This window comes from Notamacropus eugenii, chromosome 5 (assembly GCF_028372415.1).
Source record: "Notamacropus eugenii isolate mMacEug1 chromosome 5, mMacEug1.pri_v2, whole genome shotgun sequence".
In the NCBI taxonomy this organism is placed as follows: domain Eukaryota; kingdom Metazoa; phylum Chordata; class Mammalia; order Diprotodontia; family Macropodidae; genus Notamacropus; species Notamacropus eugenii.
Genome location: NC_092876.1, coordinates 412,727,933 through 412,750,465, shown reverse-complemented (window position 1 = coordinate 412,750,465; position 22,533 = coordinate 412,727,933). Strand labels below are relative to the sequence as shown.

Here is a 22,533-nt window from a genome sequence, read left to right as displayed (position 1 = left end):
CAGTGTGAGATAATGATCTATGCCCAATTTCTGCCATTTCAGTTTTCCCAACAATTTTTACCAAATAATGAATTCTTATCCCAAAACCTGAAGTCTTTACACTTCTCAAATATGTGGTCATGTTTATTTGTTGCTCTGAATTTTATGTCCACTCTATTCCTACGTCTACCTTTCTCTTCCTCAGCAAATTTACATGATAACTTTGTTGTATATTTGAAAGGAATAGCAAGTTATGCATAATGGATTCACAGTTTCACATGCATTCATCTCTTTTTATTGTATTGTGGTATGAAAATGCTTGTCTTATTCCACGAATGAAAAATAAAATTTAACAAAAGAGAAAAACTTCCTTTCTTTCAAGATGAAGTTGACATTGGAATGCAACAAGCAGAATTCAACTCTCCTCCAATTGAACTTGGGCTTTTCCCCCAGGTATTACCACCAGCAACTAAAATCTTATGGTCAACTGGTAGCCCTACTGTCCTCCTAATTGCTTCCTTCTATTTTATTTCTTCAGCTTATTTCTGACTAAATTAAAATTTTAGAGACATCTCTACTTCAATGTTCATATGGACTACTAGTGCCCAACCTGTGGTAGAACCTTCCAAGCTCATATTGGTCTGATCAACCACAGTTGTACACACTGTCATTTTGGTCCTATTCAAGAATGAAGGACAACAACCGACCAACCAACTTCTTCAGGCTTCTACTGAGTTCTTTACTGCCACTATTAGCTCAAACCAGAATCTGCCTAGTGACTTATCTTTTCCTTTAAGGTAAAATAAAATCCATCTTTCTATCAGTTTAAAAGGACATATCCTTATTTAATCTTCAATAGTCTTCAAACAGTAATTTGGTTTACCACTTGGTGAGTTTTTAAACTCTCATACTCAAAAAACATTGACATGTAGTTGAGCTGAGGGAACACAATTCCCCATAGCCTCAACAAATTTCTTGTCTTCCAATAAATCCTTACAGTCTATATTTAGCCCTTTTGTTTCTTCTTTAATCTGAAAACTATTTCTTCAAACATGAATTTCATAATTTTTCATGAACAGAAATTCTTTTTCTACCTCTTTTTTGTAACCAATCTATTCACATACAAAATGGGAAGCACCTTACATTCTCCAGAGAACTTTTGAGTTCTTTGCAAATGAAAAAATTCACAAAAGGATGGGTATGCAAGCAGCATATAGCAAAAACAAATTAATGTTTAGTATAATTAACATATTTTACTTAAAATTAATACAAAGTTTTCGCGTCTACAGAATCAATATGTATATATGTGTGTGTGTATACATACACACAGATAGATACCATTATATAACTCATAGACAATCAAATGTGTAACTCAGTCAAACTGTGTAACTTAACTCTCTGCATGTACAATAATATACATGACTGAATATGTAAAGAGCATTATGTAATATAATATCTCAACATTTTATAGTCACAAGCACATTTTAACCCCATCTATGAGTTATATAAAACACAAAGGAAAATGTAGTTGAATTGAAAATGTATATTACATATTCAGCATTACAGAATTGGGTTTGACTTCATAAGTAATTAATCACCTTTCCAGTGCACCACGTCCAAATCTTACTACTGCCTTGATATTTCTTATACTCTTATTTTGGGTTTCTAAATTTCTAGATGTTTTTTGATGATAATGTAAGTTAATAGATAATTCAGTCTATCAGACCCCCTGATTAATGCACACTGTTTTCTCTCTACAACTGGTGTAGCAGGGTAAAATGTTCTTACGTTCTTGGTTTAGTCTTCCCACATCATTTGAACTTTCATTCTTCTTTGATTATCAGGTGATCAAACATGCAACCAAATCATCATCATTTAAACTGGAGCCATTGTTTCTTAGTATAGTTTTTTGTTTGTTTTGTTTTGTTCACAGCAACATTTTTTTAATTGGCTGACTTTGGTACAATCGAAGTGAGGATTCAGTGTAGTAACTGCTTCTATTGTATCAAGTAGATTCCTGGTTACATTACCATTTTTGAACATGTAACTTTGCAATTTTCATTTTAATTGAGCTCTCAGTTTAAAATCTAATCTGACAGACTGTTACCTTTCTCTGCTGTTTTCTGAACAAAAATTTTTTTTGTTGAAAGTTGATAATCTTGTCTCACTTCTTGGAAACAGACTAAGACTGCATGTAATTGAATAATTTTTGATGCTGGTTCCATGGGCATCCTCCTCTGAACTAAGTGACAATTCCCCCTCAAGAACACTTTACATATTTATGTCTAGTCCATAGTGGTAGCATTAAAATACTTTTTTTTTCCTGATGGTATCTTGATAATAGCATTCCTCCTTGAGCTATTGTTGACTTAGTTATTGATAAGGTTAGTTTTAATGTATTTGGGGTCAAAGATGGCTTTTCATAATGTTCTCTATCTCATTTTGTCATAAATTCTTCCCTTCTCCATAGACAGGTAAACTGTTCCTTATTCTCCTAATTTGTTTATAGTGTTATGCTTTATGTCTAAATCATGTACCCGTTTTGACTTTATCTTGGTATACAGTGTAAGATGCTGGTCTATGTCTAGTTTCTGCTGTACTGTTTTACAGTTTTCCTAGCAGTTTTTGTCAAATAGTGAGTTATTATCCCAGAAGCTGGAGTCTTTGGGTTTATCAGACAGTAGAGGACTCTATTCATTGAGTACTACGTTTTTATATACTTAGCCTCTTCCACTGATCCACCACTCTATTTTTTAGCCAGTATCAAATAGTTTTGATCATTTCTTCTTTATAATACAATCTAAGATCAGTAGGCTATCTTTTCGTGCATTTCTTTTCATTAATTCCATTGATATTCTGGACCTTTTGTTCTTCCAGATGAATTTTGATTGTATTTTTTCTAACTCTTTAAAATGTTTTTGATAGTTTGATTGGTATGGCACTGAATAAGTAAATTAATTTAAGCAGAATTGCCATTTTATTATATTAGCTCAGTCTTCCTATGAGCTAAGGATATTTTTACAATTATTTGGATTGACTTTGTTTCTGTGAAAAGTGTTTTGTAAGTGGGTTCATATAATTCCTGGGTTTGTCTTTGCAGGTAGACTCACAAGTATTTTATATTGTCTACAGTAATTTTAAGTGCAATTGTTCTTTTTATCTCTTACTGTTGAGCTTTGTTAGTAACATATAGAAATGCTGATGATTTACGTGGATTTACTTTATATTCTGCTAAAGGTATTCTGAGTTTCTTAGTTCATTCTCTAGGAATCTCCAAATATACCATCATATCATCTGCAAATAGCCATAGTTTTGTTTCTTCATTGCCTATTCTAATTCCTTCAATTTCTTTTTCTTCTCTTATTGCTAAAGCTAACATTTCTAATATTTCTAATATTTCAATATTGAATAACAATGGTGATAATGGACATCTTTATTTCACCCCTGATCTTATTGGAAATGATTCTGGCTTATCCTCATTACATATAATGCTTGCTAAAGGTTTTAGACAGATGCCATTTATCATTATCACTCCCTTGATTCCAATGCTTTCTAGTGATTTTAATAGGAATGGGTGGTGTATTTGTCAAAAACTCTGCATCTATTAAGATAATCATGATTTCTGTTAAATTTGTTATTGATATGGTCAATAATGCTGATACTTTTCCTAATATTGAAACAGCCCTGCATTTCTGGTATAAATTTTGCCTGGCTTAGTGTGTTATTCACATAAGTTGCTGTAATCTCTTAGGTAATTTTTTATTTAAAATTTTTGCATCTGTATTCATTAGGGAAATTGGTCTATAATTTTCCTTCTCTATTTTGTCTCTTCCTAGTTTAGGTACCAGGATTATATTTGTATCATAAAAAGAACTTCATAGGGCTTCTTCGTTGCCTGTTTTCCCAAATAGTTTATATAGTACTGGAATTAATTGTTTTTTCAATGTTTGGTAGGATTCACTTGTAATCTTAATCTTCACTTATCATATGGCACTGGAGATTTTTTATTAGGGACTTCAATGATGACTTCTTCAATTTCTTTATCTGAAATGGGTTTATTTATGTGTTTTATTCCCTCTTCTATTAATTTGGACAACTTATATTCATCCATTTCATTTAAATTGTCAGATTTATTAGCATACAATTGGACAAAATAGCTCCTAATTATTGTTTTAATTTCTCCTTCATTTGGTGGTGAATTTGCCCTTTTCACTTTTGATACCAATAATTTGGTTTTCTTTTTTTAAATCAAAGTAACCAAAGCTTTATCTGTTTTATTGGTTTTTTCATAAGACCAGGTCTTAGTTTTATTTATTATTGCTACAGTATTCTTAACTTCAATTTTATTAATCTCTCCTTTGATTTTCATAATTTCTAATTTGGTACTTGAGGATTTTTATTTTTTCTCTAGCTTTTTTAGTTGCATGCCCAAGTCATTGATGTTTTTCTCTTTTATTCATTTATTATTTATACATTTAGAGACAGAAAATTTTCCCTAAGAACTATTTTTGCTGCATTCCATAAGTTTTGTTATATTAACTCATTATTGTCATTCACGTGGGTGAAGTTATTGAACATTTCTATGATTTGTTGTTTGACCCATTCATTCTTTAGGATTAGATTATTGAGTTTCCAATTAATCTTTAGTCTGTCATTCCATGGCCCTTTATTATATGTAAATTTTATTGCAACATGATCTGGAGTATTCATTTAATATTTCTGCCTGTCTGCATTAGATTGTGAGATTTTTATACCCTAATACAAAGGTCAGTTTTTGTGTAGGTGCCATGTGCCAGTGAGTAAAAGGTATATTCCTTTCTTTCCCCATTCAGTTTTCTCCAAAAGTCTACCATATCTAACTTCTAAGATTCTATTCCCCTCCTTAACTTCTTTCTTGTTTATTTTGTGCTTAGATTTACCTAATTCTTAGAGGGGGAGGTTGAGATCATCCACTGGCATATTTTTGCCATCTTTTTCTTTCTGTAGTTCACTTAACTTCTCCTCTGAGAACTTGGATACTATACCACTTGGTGCATATATGTTTAGCATTGATATAGCCTCATTGTCTATAGTATCTGTAAGCAAGATGTGGGTCCCTACTTTATCTCTTTTAATTAGAACCATTGTTTTTTTAATAGGTCTGAGATCAGGATTGCTACCCCTGCTTTTTTAAATTTTAGCTGATTTGATTTCAACTATATTCTGCTACATCCCTTTACCTTTACTCTGTGTGTATCTCTCTGCTTCAAATGTGTTTCTTGTGTACAACATATTTTAGGAGTCTGGTTTTTAATCCACTCTACTATCCACTTCAGTTTTATGAAAGAGTTCATCCCATTCACATTTATAGTTACAATTACTGTGTCTTTTTCTCCATTCTATTCCCCCTGTTTATATTTTTAATCTCTCTTTTCATCCTTTCCCTCCCCTCTAGTGTTTTGCTTCTGACCACTGCCTCTCTTAATCTCCCTTCCCTTCTATCACTACCCTTTCCCTTTTCTTTCATCTTTCTCCTACTTCTTCCATTCCTTCTTCCTTGCCTTCTCTGCACTCCCTCTCTTTTCTTTTCCCTTTCCCTTCCTAATTCCCTTTAAAGTGTGATAGGTTTCTATAACCAACTGAATGTGTATATTTTCTGGTTTAGTCAAATATGATGAGAGTAAGAGTCAAGCAATGCTCGTCCCCCTCCCTTCTTTCCCTCTACTGTAATGTGACTTTGTGCCTCTTCCTGTGATGTAATTTACCCTATTCTGCCTCTCCTTTCCTCTTCTCCCAGTACCATCCTGTTTTTCACCCCTTCATTATTTCTAGCATCACATCAAATTCAACTTATTCTCACACCATCTGTATATACACCTTCTGAATGCCATAATAAAAATACAGTTCTCAAGAGTTGCAGGTATCATATTTCCATGTAGGAATGTAAACAGTTTACCCTTATTGAATGACATCTTTTTTTTCTTTGCTGTTTACCTTTTAATGCTTCTCTTGAGTCTTGTATTTGAAGATCAAATTTTTTGTTCAGTTCTGATTTTTTTTTAAATCAGGAATGATTGAAAGTCCCCTATATCATTGAATGTCTATCTTTTTCCCTGAAAGATCCTACTCAGTTTTCCTGGATAGTTGATTCTTGGTTCTAATCCACGCTCCTATGCCTTCCAGAATATCATATTCTAGGTCCTGTGATCCTTTAATGTAGAGGCTGCCAGATCCTGCAAAATCCAGACTGTGGTTCCACAATATTTAAATTGTTTCTTTCTGAACACTTGCAATATTTTCTCCTTGATCTGATAATTCTAGATTATGGCTACACTATTCCTTGGAGTTTGCCTTTTGGAATCTCCTTCAGGAGGTGATTAGTATATTCTTTCAATGACTATTTTACCCTCTGATTCTCAGACCTCAGGGCAATTTTACTTGATGATTTCTTGAAAGATACTGTCTAGGTTCTCTTTTTTTTCTCATGGCTTTCAGGCAGACCAATAATTCTTAAATTTTCTCTTCTGGATTTGTTTTCAGGGTCAGTTGTTTTTCCAGTGAGGTATTTTACACTTTCTTCTACTTTTTCATTCTTTTGATTTTGTTTTACTGATTCTTGATGTTTCATAGAGTTATTAGATTCCACTAGCCCAAATATAATTTAAAAATTTTTTCTTCAGTTAGCGTTTATACCTTCTTTTCCATTTTGCCAGTCCTACTTTTTAAGGAGTTATTTTCTTCAGTGTATTTTTTTTTCCATTTGACCAATTGCATTTTTAAGGAATTGTTTTCTACTTTTCAATTTTTGTCTTTTCTTTTCAAGCTTTTGACTATCTTGCATACCTCTTATTTCTTTTCCCATTTTTTTTTCTGCCTGTCTTATTTGACTTTTCACATCCTTTTGACCTCTTCCAAGAAGCCTTTTTTGTGCTTGAGACCCTTTGTGGTTTCGGATTTGATTATATTGACAATATTGTCCTCTTTTCAGTTTGCATTTTGATCTTCCTTGTCACCATAATAATTCCCTATGCTGTGTTCTTTTTTGCTTTTTGCTTACTTTGTTTGCCTATTTTGTGGCTTTTAAAGTTGAGTTCTTCTGCTGGGAGAGACAGGGTCACTGTCCTAAGCTTCTTTCATTGGGGTTCAGGAGCCTGGTCATTAGTTTTGTGCCCTAGGACCTCAGGTGCAGGCTGCTAGAGGCTGTAGGTGTCTGAAAGCTTACCTGGTGCTAAACTGGGGTTCTCATAGTGGTGTCTGATGTGTGCTGAGGCAAGGTGGGTTTTTCTGCCTTTCCTTGGGGTTGCACTGAAGCATGGAAAGGTTTGACTGCTGGAAGATGCCAGCCCACAGGGCTGTGGTGCACACATGTGTTAGTTCTCTGAGATGGAAGTCTGCCAGTTCCCCTGACTGTGCTAAGGAATGTTGGAGGATCCTGGTGTTCATGTTTGCCTGCCCTCATTCTCTGGAGCTCAGGATCTCCTACTGGTTTATTGAGGTGGAGTTTGCCACCAGCTAGCTGCAATGCTTCCTGTCCTGGACTTTGCTCACCTTTTATGAGTAATATGGACCATATTTGCCAATCCTCTAAGTCTCCTGGATCAAAAGACTGGTCCACCCCATCTATCTGATGGTTCCACTATTCCAGGATCTGTTCTGGGGTGTTCAGGAATGAGAATGGGAGAGGGACAGTGATCTCCTGCTTACTCTGCCATCTTGGCTTCCAGAAGTCCCTAGATTTTTTTAATTAGAAAAATTTCTATCTTCTCTACCTCCCTTACCAATTTACTCCACAAATGAGAGAAAAAGAAAAACAAAACCTCTATTACAAACATATATAGTCCAAAAAAACAAATTTCTTATTGACCATGTTGAAAAAAGTATGTCTCATTCTGTACTCTTCAGTCCTTCACCTCTCTGTGAGGAGGTAGGTTCCACATTTTCATCTTTAGTACCTAGTATTTGTGGTTTTTGATCAGAGTTCCTAATTGTCTTTACCATATTGTTATTAGGGTGAAAATTGTTCTCCTGGTTCTGGTCATTCCATTTTGCATTAGTTCATATAATTGTCCCTCGTGTCTCTGACCCCATCTCCTTCATCATTACCTATAGTACAATACTAGCCCATCAAATTTATATACCATGAATTTTTCACACATTCCCCAATTTGTGGGCATGCCTCAAATCTTAATTCTTTGCTGTCTCAACTAGAACTATAAATATCTTTGTACATCTTTGAATAGAATTGTTTTGCTTAAAACTAACCCCTCCCTTAAGCTTCCCACTAATTCCTCCTTCTCCCCTTTCCCTCCTATTTCCATGTTAAGTGAAATATCTTTTTGTATTCATGTCTGTGTGTGTATGTATATTTGTAGCCTTCTTTGAGCAATTGAGCTGAGAGTGTTCAAGTGAATTTCACTCCCTCCACAAGCCTCCTCCATGTTTGTGTAAATGTCAACTTGCCCACACTGATTATGTGAAGTAATTTTCCTAATCTTTTCCCTTCCTTTCCCCATTGTATTCTTCCACCCTCTTAACATTCTCTTCGTAAGATAATCAAGATATAATATTACTACTCTCAGATCTTCTGTCTAATTAAATTCCCTCTGTGTTGATTTCTCATGATGATAGGATTAATTGAAGATACATGTATCGTCTACCCATATTAGAATATAAGGAGTTGGTGTTATTTTTTTTTTTGTTTCCCTTAACCTCTATCTTTGAACTTCAAAGTTTCTACACAGCTCTCATCTTTTCATTGGCAATGCTTGGGAGTCCTATTTCATTCAAGATCCATTTTTCTCTGTGGTATTATATTCAGTTTTGCTGGTTAAGTTATTCTTGATTGTAAACTTACATCCCTTGCCTTCTGCAATATATTACAAACTCTGCTTATTTATAGAAATAGCTGCTAAATTGTATGTGATCCTTAATATTTAAGTTCTTTCTGTCTGCTGCAGTATTTTTCTTTGACCTGGAAAGTCTGGATTTTTACTATAATGATCCTGAAAGTTTTCATTTGCATTTTTTTAGAAGATAACCCATAGATTCTTACAATTTCCACGTTATTCTTTTCATCTAAGAGCTCTGGGCATCTTTGAAAATATTTGAAATAATGTCTAGATTCTTGATTTGTTTGTAACATTCAAGTAGTCTCATAATTCTTAATGTTTTTCTCTTTAATCTGTTTTCTAGGACATCTCTTTAGGCCATGAGATAAAAGTTTTTTCTTCTTTTTTTTAGTTTTTTGACTTTTTTATTTCATGGAGTCATTATTTTCTATTAGTTTCATTCTTATTATCAGAGAGTTGTTTCTTAGGTAAGGTCTTACACCTCCTGTGCCAATTCACGCCTGTCGTCTTTCCATAGCTCTCATTTCTTTTCCAGTTATCTTCTTAGGAATTCTTATTTCACCAATAGAAACATTTTAAACTCTTTTTAAAGCTCTATTTCATTTCTTCCAGTAATTCAAGTTTGTGTCCACACTGTTTTCTTTGAGGCTTTGCCTGTAGATATTTTGGAGTCATTCTCTTCTCCTGAATTTAAATCTTGAATATTCCCATCACCATGATAGCTTTTTATGATGGAATTATTTTTTTTTAATTTACTTTTTCCAACTTTCTTTCTAACTTCAGATTGGATGTTAGTGCAGGGCTCTGTATCCTTTTGGAGGGAAGTGGTTCTTGTGCTACTTTCTTGGGGCATTGAGACTTGTATTTCAAGATTTCCAGAACATCTCAGACTTAAAACTTGTAAGTTCTCAGTGGTCTGATCTAGGGAAAAATTTGCTTGCTACCTCCCTGTTATGATCTCTGCAAATTCCTGGCATGGGTTTGGATCTGAGCAGGATTCAGCTGCCATTAACCAACTAGGAATCTCTGTTGATTCAGGATTAGTTAAATTTAGACTCTCCTTTGGTCTGGAATTTATATCCTGGTTATTTCTCCACAGGCTTCAGTGCCACCAGCTGCTACTTGCTTCTGAACCTACTACTCTCTCAGTATACACAGCATAGTCTGCCCTGGGTGGGAACGGGAGAGGACCAGACCTAGTCCTATTCAGTCTGCACTGGATCTGTAACCTGGAACTAGATAGTAGACAGCAAAACTGCCCATTGGCACCTGTCTCCATCAAGGTGCTCTGGTGTGTGTATTAGTACCAATATCAATCTTGGGCCTTTCTTTATTCTGATGTATGATAATAATCTACAGCTAGTGAACTTCTGATCATACCCAGTAACCACTGACCTCTCTCCCTATGCCTAATTATGAGGAACAAATGACACAGTGTGACTTTATTTTGGATTTCTCCATTGGGATTTAGTGTTGTGCCATGTCTAGGTCTTTACAAAGAGTTTGGTGGTAGAGACAATTATACTGCTTCTGCTACTCTGCCATATTGACTTTGTGCAGACTTGGTTACATTTCTAATCCAAATGTCCCATGTTTATTCCCAAAGGAAATATGACTCCTTCCCTGAGAAAAATCTTAGGTCTTTGATGTGGGAAAGTCTATTAATATCTCTAGTCGTTTCTAGCATTTTTAGTGGATTTGTATGTTAGGTTAATTCTAATAATGTCTACCTAGTTAACTCCACCTTAACTACCTTTACTTAACTCTATAAAGTATCCTCTCTACCTCTGTGAGTGGTTTTATTATAAGTTTCCAATCATTCTTTGAAACCTATCCTATTAGGGATTTTAGAATTTTCCATGTCTGTAGGTATGTAAAATGGATAAAATTTTATTTTTGTCTTCATATTTTTAGATATTTCACATTTTCCTATGTTTTTAATACCATTTCATAAAGCAGCTTTGATGTTTTATTTCTTAGGCAAGAGGACTTAACCATGTGTTTCTGTCCACATTGCTAAGCACCAGTAATGTGGACATATTACAACCAGATTATTCATATTAGTTTACATATTTATAATCCTTAAGTACAGTAAATCAATATATAATACTTAAATGTTGAAATAAACAAAATCATTTCACATAAAATAGTCTGGCTTAATTTTTTTTTTCATTTTATTTATTTATTTATTTTGGTCATAGATGATTGTGACACCAGGGGATTCAAGAAATTCCAAACAGAAAATCTCTCTACTAGTCCCTGCCAGTGCAAAGTCACCACACTAAGTCACAGATGAAGCCCCACAATGTAACACCTGGGTGGTATACCTGATGTGGATCCCCACATATAAGCCCTTCACATAAGTAAATCTCTGAACATAATACCAACACTTTCTCATATCTCTCCATCCTCGAAACATCTTGTCCACTTTAATACTCTCCAATATAACTTCTTTCAGCATCTCTATATAAATTCTTATTGAGTTTATAAGAAAAAAGATTCCTACGTGATTCCCAAAAATTTGAAATTATTATGTCAAATTTGAATTTATTCATTTAATGTTTTCCACTTGGAACTTTTATTTTTGCCCATAGCGTTAAAGCTTGCTTGCATTTCAATATACTATTGTTAACCTCTTGGATAATGGAATGTTTTAACTGAAATTGACAAACCCAGGGAGGTGAAGTAATCTGTTCTCTAACGCAAATCAAATGAGAAAATGCATCTTAGAAATACTTTCTGTGCTGCCAACTTTACTTTGGGTAGCAGTACAATAGTACTGGTGACACAGCTGTTTACCAGAAAGGAACCATTCCCATTTACAATAGTCATATTGTTTCTAAAACTCCACCTCCATACCAATGCTGAATACATTCTTGATATGGTGGTTCTTACAGCTTAGGGGTAGGAAAAAACTTTAACTGTAACAATAGTAGTAATTCTTCTTCACAGAAGAAGCAGAGTTATTTAGAGTCTGTATGAATGTGTTGATATATGCTAAACAGGATCTGATTTATTTGTCTTGGCTTGCTAGTTAGGACATTGAAAGTTTCATCCTTCTTGACCTTAAGATAGAAACACATGAACATATCCCAGTCTACTCTGATTTTGTTTTGTTTTTAATGTATATAATTATATTTATTCCCATATTTTCCACAGGCACTTCAAGATGTCCTCACCTTTTGGAAGTATCACATTGTTTAATGGTACATGTTTTATAATGAGCAGGATTCTCAATGCAATATCTTCTTTTATACAAAGTTATTAAAAGATTTTAAAATATGAATATGGTTAGAGGAAGCTGTAGAATGTACCCTTCAATGAAAATTATAGTGGGATACATGAGAGTTTTAATCAGAGAAATAGCTTATTTTGATTTCAGGGGACTGATGGTGAAACAGGTCCCTCTCCTCATGGATTAATTGCATGAATATGACATGTTTTTAAACATGACAAATTAATTAGTTTTGCTTATCTGTACTTATTTGTTCTAAGAGAGGGTACAATGGAAGGAGGGGAGTCATTAAGGAGTAAGAGTGATGTGAAAATTTATAAATTATTTTTTAAAATATACTTAAATTCAGATAAATCTTAAAATGGAAAGTATACTAGGTTTGAGTTCAAATCAGTGCTTATATTTGAGTAAGACACTTTACTTATCTGGGTCTCTTTTCTCATCTATAAAATGACAAAATCATTCAAGATGAGGTGTAGCTTCATCTAATTTTCTAATAGTCCTCTTAGGCCAGGTGTCCCAGGAGCTCCTCTAAAAGGTCAAGTTCGATGAAGAATTTCAGATTAGAATTTGGAGCATGATGAAGTCCAGATCTTGACATTATACAGGCATGAAATTTCTAGACTGCCTTTGCACTGGATAACTGAACTTTTTTCCTTCAGAGTTGGGAGTAGATAGAATAATGAGACACATTTGTTCCCTGACAAATGTCATTAAATGACCATCTATTTATTAAGTTTATTACTTATTAAGCCTATTAACCTGTTATGGCAAAATACATACCTTTTGTAGGGGTGCTAGGGATACAGAGATGTACACACACACACACACACACACACACACACACACACACACACACACACCAGAACACATTTCCCTGGCCCTCAAGGAATAGGTATTCTATTGGTCATGAGGCCATGTTGAAGGCTGGGAATGAATTCAAACTAAATATGGCAAAGCTGGCAATAGCTGATAAGGAATGTCTTCCCATGTGGTTAATTTGTAGCATAAGAAGCATGAGTAAAATGAATATTTTTGTATGGCAGCAGAGAAGGAGCAGTAGATGAAAATAAGACTGAAAATGAATGGAAAAATGTTTGAGGGGCATGCTCCAGAAGGAGTCAGGATAGGTTAGGACTAGATCAGTGGTGCTGGTATAAAGGGATTAGCCTTAATTAGAAAAGCTACATCTTCCTCAGAAACTGAAGCAAAAGAGTAGTGGACTGGATATGATGTAAAGCCAAGACTCTGAAGGGAGGAAAACGAAGTCACAGCAGGAGTGATGCAGGAAAGCAGGCAGGGAGTCCAGGTCAAGGTGAAGATGAAGAAAATGTTTAGAAGGAATAAGATAGATGGAGAGTGGGAAAATAGGAAGTTATAGTCAGAAAGAGAAACACAAGAAGTTTTGACATTGGAGGTAGTTGGTAAGACAAAGGCTACAACATACCCTTGTGGACAACTAAAGTGAGGTGAATGTATGCATCATAAGAACTCACCATGACTTTCAGTCCCTCACTTGTCACCCCAGGCCATCACCCCTATACTAGCTATGGTCACCTCCCTTCCTCATCTTGATCTCTTGGTGAAACAATTCATCTATACATAAGATTGCTCTATCAAGTCTCTTGACTCCTTTTCCTAATCATCAATCTTGTCCTGCCAAGTCTCAGCCTTCAATTACTCCCCCTATCCACTCCCTTCACTGTTACTCACATACAGTTGAATGAAGCTAGGGAAAAATCATGACATTGTGCTGGCTGGGTCCACTACAAATTTATGTTATGTAATCTCAACTAGACCCTCACTGTGGCAAGTCAGCCCTTTTTATTTCTCTTTAATTTACTCACTGGAGCAGAGTGCTGAGCGTGGAGTCAGAGACCGGAGTTCAAATCTGGCCTCAGATACTAGTAATGTGACCCTGGGCAAGTCATTTAACCTCTGCTTGCCTTCATCCATTGGAGAAGGAAATGACAAGCCAATCTAGTATCTTTCCCAGAAAAATCCTATGGTCAGTGATTCATGAGGTCACACAGAGCCAGACACAACTGAAGGACAACAATTAACTTACTATCTACTCATCACAATGGCTTTTCTAAAAACATTTTCATTTCTCCTCAAATTTCCCATGACTCCCTCTCTCTCCATCCTGTCAGGTGAAAACCTTGCATCATACATTACTAAAAAAAAAATTGAAATAAATCCCAGAAAGTTCCTTCTTCCCTCCTTGTCTCACATCACCCAGATGCCTTCAGCCACTGTCTTCTCCTTTACCATTGTCTAACATGATGAGGTGGTGTTTCTCCTGTGTTAAAAGTAATTATCTGAAATAAAGAGGAACTGAGGTACAAAATTACAAAGAAAATATATAATGATTTAATAGCAAGGCTAGCAAGTTACCATTAAATCAGGTTAACTAATTTCTCAGTAATTAGTGACAAAGAAGTGATTTACAGAACTTATTTTTATAACAGAAGAGAGGAATAAAAAATAAGAAACTTGTTTTGAATATTATTCATTTGGATGTCAGGTCATCTGACTAGTTAGCTTTCCCAAGTTTTCTTAACCTAAATTTGTTAAAGTGAGATTACCCCAGAAGTCCTTTTGTATGAAGAAAATGCCTTTTGTAACCAGAAAGCACACTTTAAAGGGGAACTTGTGGTTTGTAGTTAGCATTCATCCCCTATCTTGCATCTGCCAAGATTACATTATTCAACTTAACCTCTAGATCAAGAAAAAAAGCAGGGGAGAGAGGGTTTATCCACTAAGACTGGAAAGAGGAACTTAACCTTTAGTCAACCCCCCTTCTTCAAGGACTAGAAACGGGAACTTTGCCTTTAAAAAGAGTCTTATAATCCTATGATTATTTTATTCCTACAAAAATATGTCTTACTCTAAATTATGTGCTTACTAAATGATACTCTTATCAGTCTATTAAATCTATAAATAACCTAGAATATCTATATTAGTTTGGCTTAGATGTTAGGGCTAACTTTTCCTAAAGAAGGGAGCTTAATCCTACAGTCAAACTAAAAATAAATCAATGCAGTCAATAGTGATTTAAAGGATACTTCTTTTCACCATGTCAAGGCTAACCTTTCTACATGTACAAGTGATCCCACTCCATCCTATCTTCTCTAGGAAATTACCCCACCTATCATCTTCATTCTCTCACCTATATTCAGTCTCTCTCTGTGTATCCTGTCAAGTTCTTTACTGCCTAGAAATATGGCTATGTGTGATTAGGATGGAATACTATTGCACTATAAGAAATGATGTGCAGGATGCTCCCAGAAAAACCTGAGAAGACTTGCATGAACTGATGCAAAGTGAAATGTACTGTGTCCAAGCAATATTGCAAGATGATCAGCCATAAATAACTTAGGTATTCTCAGCAATACAATGATCCAAGACAACTCTGAAGAACTTGGGATGGAAAGTGTTATCCATCCCCAGAGAAAGAGCTGTTGGTGTCTGAATAGAGATCGAACTTTTTTTAAACTTTATTTTTCTTCAAGTCTTTTCCTGTCTGTCTTTTCTTTCACAACATGATAATTATGAATATGTTTTGCATGACTACACATGTAGAACCTATATGGCATGGCTTGCTTTCTCAATGGGGATGGAAAGTGAGGGAGGAAGGGAGAGAATTTGGAACTCAAAGTTTAAAAAATAAATGTTAAAAATGGTTTTTACATGTAACTGGAGGAAAATAAAATACTAAATAAAAAAAAAAAAGGAAATGTGTCTCCTGCATCTTCAAAATAATCCCCACCTAATCCATTTATCCCGTTATCTATGATGCCATATCTCTCCTCCTTTCTGTTACTAAACTCCTTGACTAAGTCATCTACAATAGGTGCCTCTGATTTCTTTCTTCTTCTTCTCTTAACTCTCTACTGTTTGCCTTTTAAACTCATCATTCAATTGAAACTACTTTCTCTGAAGTTACTGATGATATCATGATTGACAAACCTAATAGCCTTTTTTCAGTATTCATCCTTCTTAACTGCAGTCTTCCACAATCTTGATAGTATTTCTCCTTGATAGTCAGTTCCCCATAGGTTCCGGTGACCCCACTCTATACTGGTTCTCCTCCTACCTGTCTCTTCACTCCTCAGTCTTCTTTGCTGAATCTTCTTTTAGATCATGCCTACTAACCATGAATATCCCATAGAACTTTATCCAGAGGAGCTTCCTTTGTCCATTGACTTGTAATGCCTTATTTCATACCAATATCGAACTTGAACAAAGAGAGTGCTGGACTTAGAACTGCATCTACCACATTTGGCATAGTCTTGGCAGACTGGGACAAGAAGAGATGATCTCGTGATTCACATAATAATTAAGTTGTAGTATGAGCCCTGAAAATACCAAGGAGATGGATCATCTGATTAGATTGTGAGACATGCCTGGCTCCTTGCCAGAACCCTCCTGATCTTGTGTGACAAGACCTCTCATTGGCACTGATAGCAGGCTTCTGCTCAGGCAGACAAATTAACTCTGTGGGTGCTGGAGGAAGGCAGTTCAGAAGGGTAAAGAAAGTACCAAGGCCAACCTCCCATGGCTATTGTTGGCTATACTGTAGAAGTTAGACTGCCAGCATAGCCAGCTGTACCAGAGCATTCAGCAGCTAAAATCAGAATTATTATTGGGAAGATCTGAATTCAAATACTGCCTTAGTTCAAACAGAGTTTTGTATCAATGATGAAGCATGCTTCCTACTTCCAGACAGAGAGGGAGTGAAATCCAGATGCTAGATAAGATATACATGTTTTTGAACTAATCAATGCATTATTTTTTTTTTGCTTGACTTTACACATTTGCTAATAGGGTTTGGGTTTTTTAGTTGGAGGGAAGGAGCAGAGAAAATAAATGTTTGTTCATGGAAACATAGAAATTAAAAACAAAATCAAAGATTCAGCATTTTGTAATGATGCAATTCAGAATATATGCAGACTCCATACATTTCTAAAGTGAGAAAGCTTTCAAATTCTTTCCCTGAGGGAAGCTGAGGTTAGGCCCAAGCTCCTGTGTGTATTCATCCTTGACGAAGATGACCATGCCATCAGAGAAATAATGACATGACTTGCACTTGACTTTGTTCTGAGTGAGGGAGGGCTGTGCAGGTCACCAACCTCACTTCTCCTCCAGAGCCATCTGAATCCAGTGGCCAGATATTCATCAGGATGACTGGGGATGACCCAGGATGAGGTAGTTGGGGTTAAGTGACTTGCCCAAGGTCACACAGCTAGTGAGTGTCAAGTGTCTGAGGTGAGATTTGAACTCAGGTCCTCCTGACTCCTACACTGGTGTTCTATCCACTGCACCATCTAGTTGCCCCAGGCCCAAGCTCCTAAAACTACTGATAAAGTAGTATATCATAGGGAGGCACCTTTGCCCCATGGAAAGAGCACTGACTCTAAAGTAAAGGGACCTGAGCTCCAATCCTGCTTCTAACATTTAGTACCTTTGTGACGTCAAGCAAATCTCTTAATCTTTCTAGGTCTCAGTTTTCATGTCTATAAAATGAGAATTTTGGACTAGATTCTGTCTCCACATATGATCTGCAAGAGCCTTGAGAGCCCTTAAGTGTGCTAGAGCCAACTCAAAGGGGCTGAGAGACCTAGTAGTTAAATTTTCAGCATGAGAATTTACACTTAGGAAATTGGCAGACACTACAAATCTGGGCTTGTTTATTTTTTGTTAATTGTCTAGATTTAAGGAAGTGATTTAGAAAATGTTAATGCTACCATATTTAACAGAATACTAATAAATTAATACTAATACTGTAATGTGACAAATGATAAACCCCAAATCTCTGGGAAGTTATTAGTCCATTTATTAATTAGGTTAGCTATCAGCCAATAAATTGATCAGTGGTTTCTCTCGGGAACCAAAGATCTTACCCTGAAAGCTTTCTCTAAAAATCTTGGCAAGTGAAAATCAGCCCTGGTTTAATGAGGAGGTGGACTAGAAACCTTTAGCTCCTCCTCCTGAGAACATGGCTTGATCATGAGACTCAGTCTCCAGCAATCTGGACAGGGGAATCTATCACCATCCTACCCTCTGACTGGTTTTCTCCTTCATGAGCTGGGTCACCCTAAAAATTTAATGGAGAGATAAAAGGACAAGGGAAAGAACTTTCCTAAATTGGATTCTGTTTCTACTCTAAAGAGAGGTTAGATCTTCTAGTAGGTCTTCCACCTGAGATTGAAGAGTGTGTTCCTTGAGGGAACTTGCTGTGATCTCATCAACCAGCCATGTCCTTCAGAGATGGACTTACCTTTTACAGGTGCTGGTGTTTGAAAGAATATAGGAGAAAAGCCTGGATCTAAATTTAATAATTGGTTATTAATACACTAATGTAGTAATTTCTCTCAGTAAGTAATAATACTACTTAATACTAGTAGATTAAACTTAAAAGTGTGTCATATATATATATATATATACATTTTTCCCTAAGACAGTCAATTGTTAAACGTTTACCAGCACACTCTGTGGAAGCCCCAATTTTCCAGGGTTGAGAATGGCAAATGGTGTACTGAAGAGTGATCATGGCCATTAAGTTTGGGATTGCAGAAGTTTAGTTTTAGTGGTGGTTGCTCCCTGGATCAGTGCTTAACACTAATTCAAGTTTGCCTTATTGCTTTGATGACTCAGAGCAGCAAAAGACATTAGTAATTTTTTAAATAATTAAAGGAAATGGACAAATTCAGTAGAGGTTGGTGAAAATAAAGAAGGAATTTTCTTCCCATTCAAGTTTACAGACTCCCAGATTCAGAACACCTGACCCTGAATTTTCAACGGTCACTTCATAAGTTCCTTAAAAATAGAAAAACCTCTATCAACACCTAAACAGTAGTCAGTATTTTAAACTTTGTTTTCTAACTTCGAATGAGATTTTTGTCTGCCTGGCTTATTACTAACTTGTCTAGAATGTAAATTCCAAGACAACAAAGATTATGTGATTTAATCTCTGTATCTTCCACATTGGCTACCAAGTAGGATTTTATCTCAACTTTCATTTTTCCATAATATGGGTTGATTCTAAATGTAATAGTATATGTGTATGTTTGTAACATGGAAAACTCTGACTAATTTCTATATTTATGTATTAAGTGAATTATTTTGAAAAATATTTTTCCTTCTTAAAAGTAACCTTAATTTCAAGTTGTAAAGAAATTACATGACAGTAATTTCTGTTTCTCTCCAGGTAAATACTTTCAAATGAGATTCATTTCTAGAATTAAAGTTCTCAAAGGAACCAATTAACAAACAAAATCAGTGGCTTTACTGTATGTTCTGGTTCCAGGCAGTTTTCACCAGATGGTTTAGTAAAGTAATTAGCAATAATCTGTTAAATGAGTCATTATTTAAATTAGGTGCTAATTTTCCTATCTATTAACCTGCTCGACAGAGTGATACTGGAAACATCTCTACTTGCTAATCACTAGAAATCTAACCTAGTTTTCCCCTTTAATACAGCATTTTGCCTTAATGCTACAATTAGCAAATGGCTTTCCACAGGCTTTATTGCCAAATAAAATAGGAAAAGTAGGGGAAGAAAAAAGTAATGGAGCAAATGAATAGTCTGCATTTACTTTTAAACCAGGTGGTAGATATATGTAGTAGCTCATTAGATTGTTAAATTGTTCCTAATGCTTTTGCTAATTGTTCTTGAGCCCTAAGATCTAGTTTCATTAAAAGTATCTGCTTAAAAACAGTATTGAGCAAAGGCATAGGGGTTTATGGAAGCTTCTCAGGGCATATCAGGGGAATTTTGTATAGCATGAAAGCCCAGTGGTGGACCATCAGTGAACTTTCATGATCCTTAATATTTTTCCACTTCTCTCATCTCTTAGCTTCTCTGGCATACTTTGGTTGGAAATTCAGGAGGAAAGCACTCAGGATTCACTCCCAGCTCATTTCTCATTCTTATAATATTAAAGATCAGCCTATACTTCTCTGATTTGAGACCTCGCCTCTAAACCGCTAGTTGCAAGTGTCTCCCTCAACACCAATTACCTAGAATTTATTTTGCATATGTCTTTCATATACTCAAGTATACATTATCTTCTTTTGTAAAATGTAAGTCCCTTCAGGACAAGGCCTTCCTTCATATGTCTTTATATTTCTAGCACCTGGAACAATTCCTGTCATACAGTAGGTACTTAATAAGTGCTTGTTGATTTATTGAAAATGGGAAATCTTAAGTCATTTTGAATGAAGCTAAAGCTGTCTCCTTTAGTCAAGTCTAGGAAACCTAAATATTTTTCCTACCTATTATTCTTGTATAACCTCTTGCTACTGGAATTCATTTCAGATAGCTTGAATTTAAAACCAAAATGACCTAGGAAGCTGTTCTAGAAATTCCACAATAAGCCAAGAAAATATGTTGTAATTTGTCACATTTTAGTTATCTGTCAAAAGAAGCTCATATCTTTTTGGTTTGATTTTTAATTTATTTCTATGTGGTTCATAATTCAGTTTCTAATCCAGAGGAAATTAGTTTTTTGTCTGATTATTTACAAAAGAGGAATAATGGTACTGAATAAAATTACATATGTTAAATATTTCAAGTAAAAAATATACAGTTTCCACATGTAAATACTCAGATTGCCCTAAAGCACATTAGCTTGTTTTTAGCTTACTTTTTCAGCACAACACAGAGTGTGTTTTTCCATGAACACTCAATGCCTTGTTTTGTGTCTACCCAATACATCTTGAAGGCTTTCCCTCTAGAATTTCATGTTTTTGGGACACAGATGTGGTAATGGTATTGTTAAAACAAAGTCTGTGAATAGTTTTATAGCTCTCTGGGAATAGTTCCAAAGTGCTCTCCAGAATTGTTTGGATCAGTTCACAACTCCACCACTAGTGCATTAGTGTCCCAGTTTTCCTACATCCCCTTCAACATTTGCCATTTCCCTTTTCTATTCATAATTGAAAAATAAGACCTTTATCAGATCAACTTGCCGATAAACGTTTGCCCCAGTTTTCTGCTTTCCTTCTAATTTTAGATGTAATGGATTTGTTTGTGCAAAAAAAGAATCAACTTAATGTCATCAAAATTACCCACTTGACTTTCTGTAAGGCTCTCTTATCTCTTGTTTAGTCATAAATCATTCCCTTATCCATAAATCTGACAGGTAAGATATCCCATGCTTCTCAAATTTGCTTATTATGTTACCCTTTTATCTAAAGCAGGTACCCATTTTGACCTTATCTTAGTATGTGATATGAGATGTTGGTCTATATCTACTTTCTGCCAAATTGCTTTCCAGTTTTCCTAGCAATTTTTATTAAATAGTGAGTTCTTGTCCCAAAAGCTTAGTATTTGCATTTATCAAACACTAGAGTACTACTATCACTTGCTAATAGGGCTTTTGTACTTAATCTATTCCACTGATTTACCACTCTGTTTCTTAGCCAGGACCAGATTTTTTTTTATAATTACTGCTTAAAACCATTTGAGATCTTTCTAGTACTGCTAGCTTACGTTCCTTCATATTTTTTTGTTGATTCCTTTGACATTTTGTTCTTACAGATGAAATTTATTATTTTTTTCCTAGTTCTCTAAAATAAGTTTTTGGTAGTTTCATTGGTAAAATTACTTACTGAATAAGTAAATTAATTTAGGTAAAATTGTTATTTATATTATATTGACTCAGCCTACTCATGAGCAATTAATGTATTTCCAATTGCTTAGATCTTACTTTATTTGTGTGAAAAGTGTTTTATAATTGTGTTCATATAGTTCCTGGGTTTGTCTAGGCAGGTAGACTCCCAAGTGTTTTATATTGCCTACTGTTATTTTAAATGAAATTTATCTTTCTGTCTTTTCCTGCTGGGTTTTGTTAATAGTATATATAGAAATGTTAATGATGCATGGGTGTTTAGTTTATATCCTGCAACTTTGCTGAAGTTGTTAAATATTTCAATTAGTTTTTTTAGTTGATTCTCTAGTATTTTCTAAGTACACTATCATATCATCTGTAAAGAATAGTAGTTTTGTTTCAGTATTGACTATTCTAATTCCTTTAATTTCTTTTTGTTTTCTAATTGCTATAGCTAGGATTTCTAGTACAACATTGAATCATAGTAACGATAGTAGGTCTCCTTCCCTCATCCCTGATCTTACTGGGAAGGTTTCTAGCTTATCCTCATTACGAATAATGCTAATAGTTTTAGATAGATATTGCTTATCATTTTAAGAATGACTCCATTGATTCCTATGTATTCTAGTGTTTTTAATAGGAATGAGTATTATATTTTGTCAAAAGCTTTTTCTGCCCCTATTGAGATAACCATATGACTTCTGTTGATTGTTTTAATTATATGGTAAATTATGCTGATAGTTTTCCTAATATTGAACCAACCCGGAATTCCTAATATAAATCCTACCTGGTCATAGTGTATGATCCTGGTGATATATTGCTATAATCTCCTTGCTGGCATTTTATTTAAATTTTTTGCGTCAATATTCATTAG

At 35.0% G+C, this 22,533-nt stretch overlaps 1 protein-coding gene across 1 annotated transcript in view; it reads left to right on the top strand.

The window, feature by feature from the left end:
- BACE2 (beta-secretase 2) overlaps positions 1-22,533 on the top strand; it is a 124,356-nt gene that overhangs the window by 12,310 nt on the left and 89,513 nt on the right. The window lies entirely within an intron of this gene.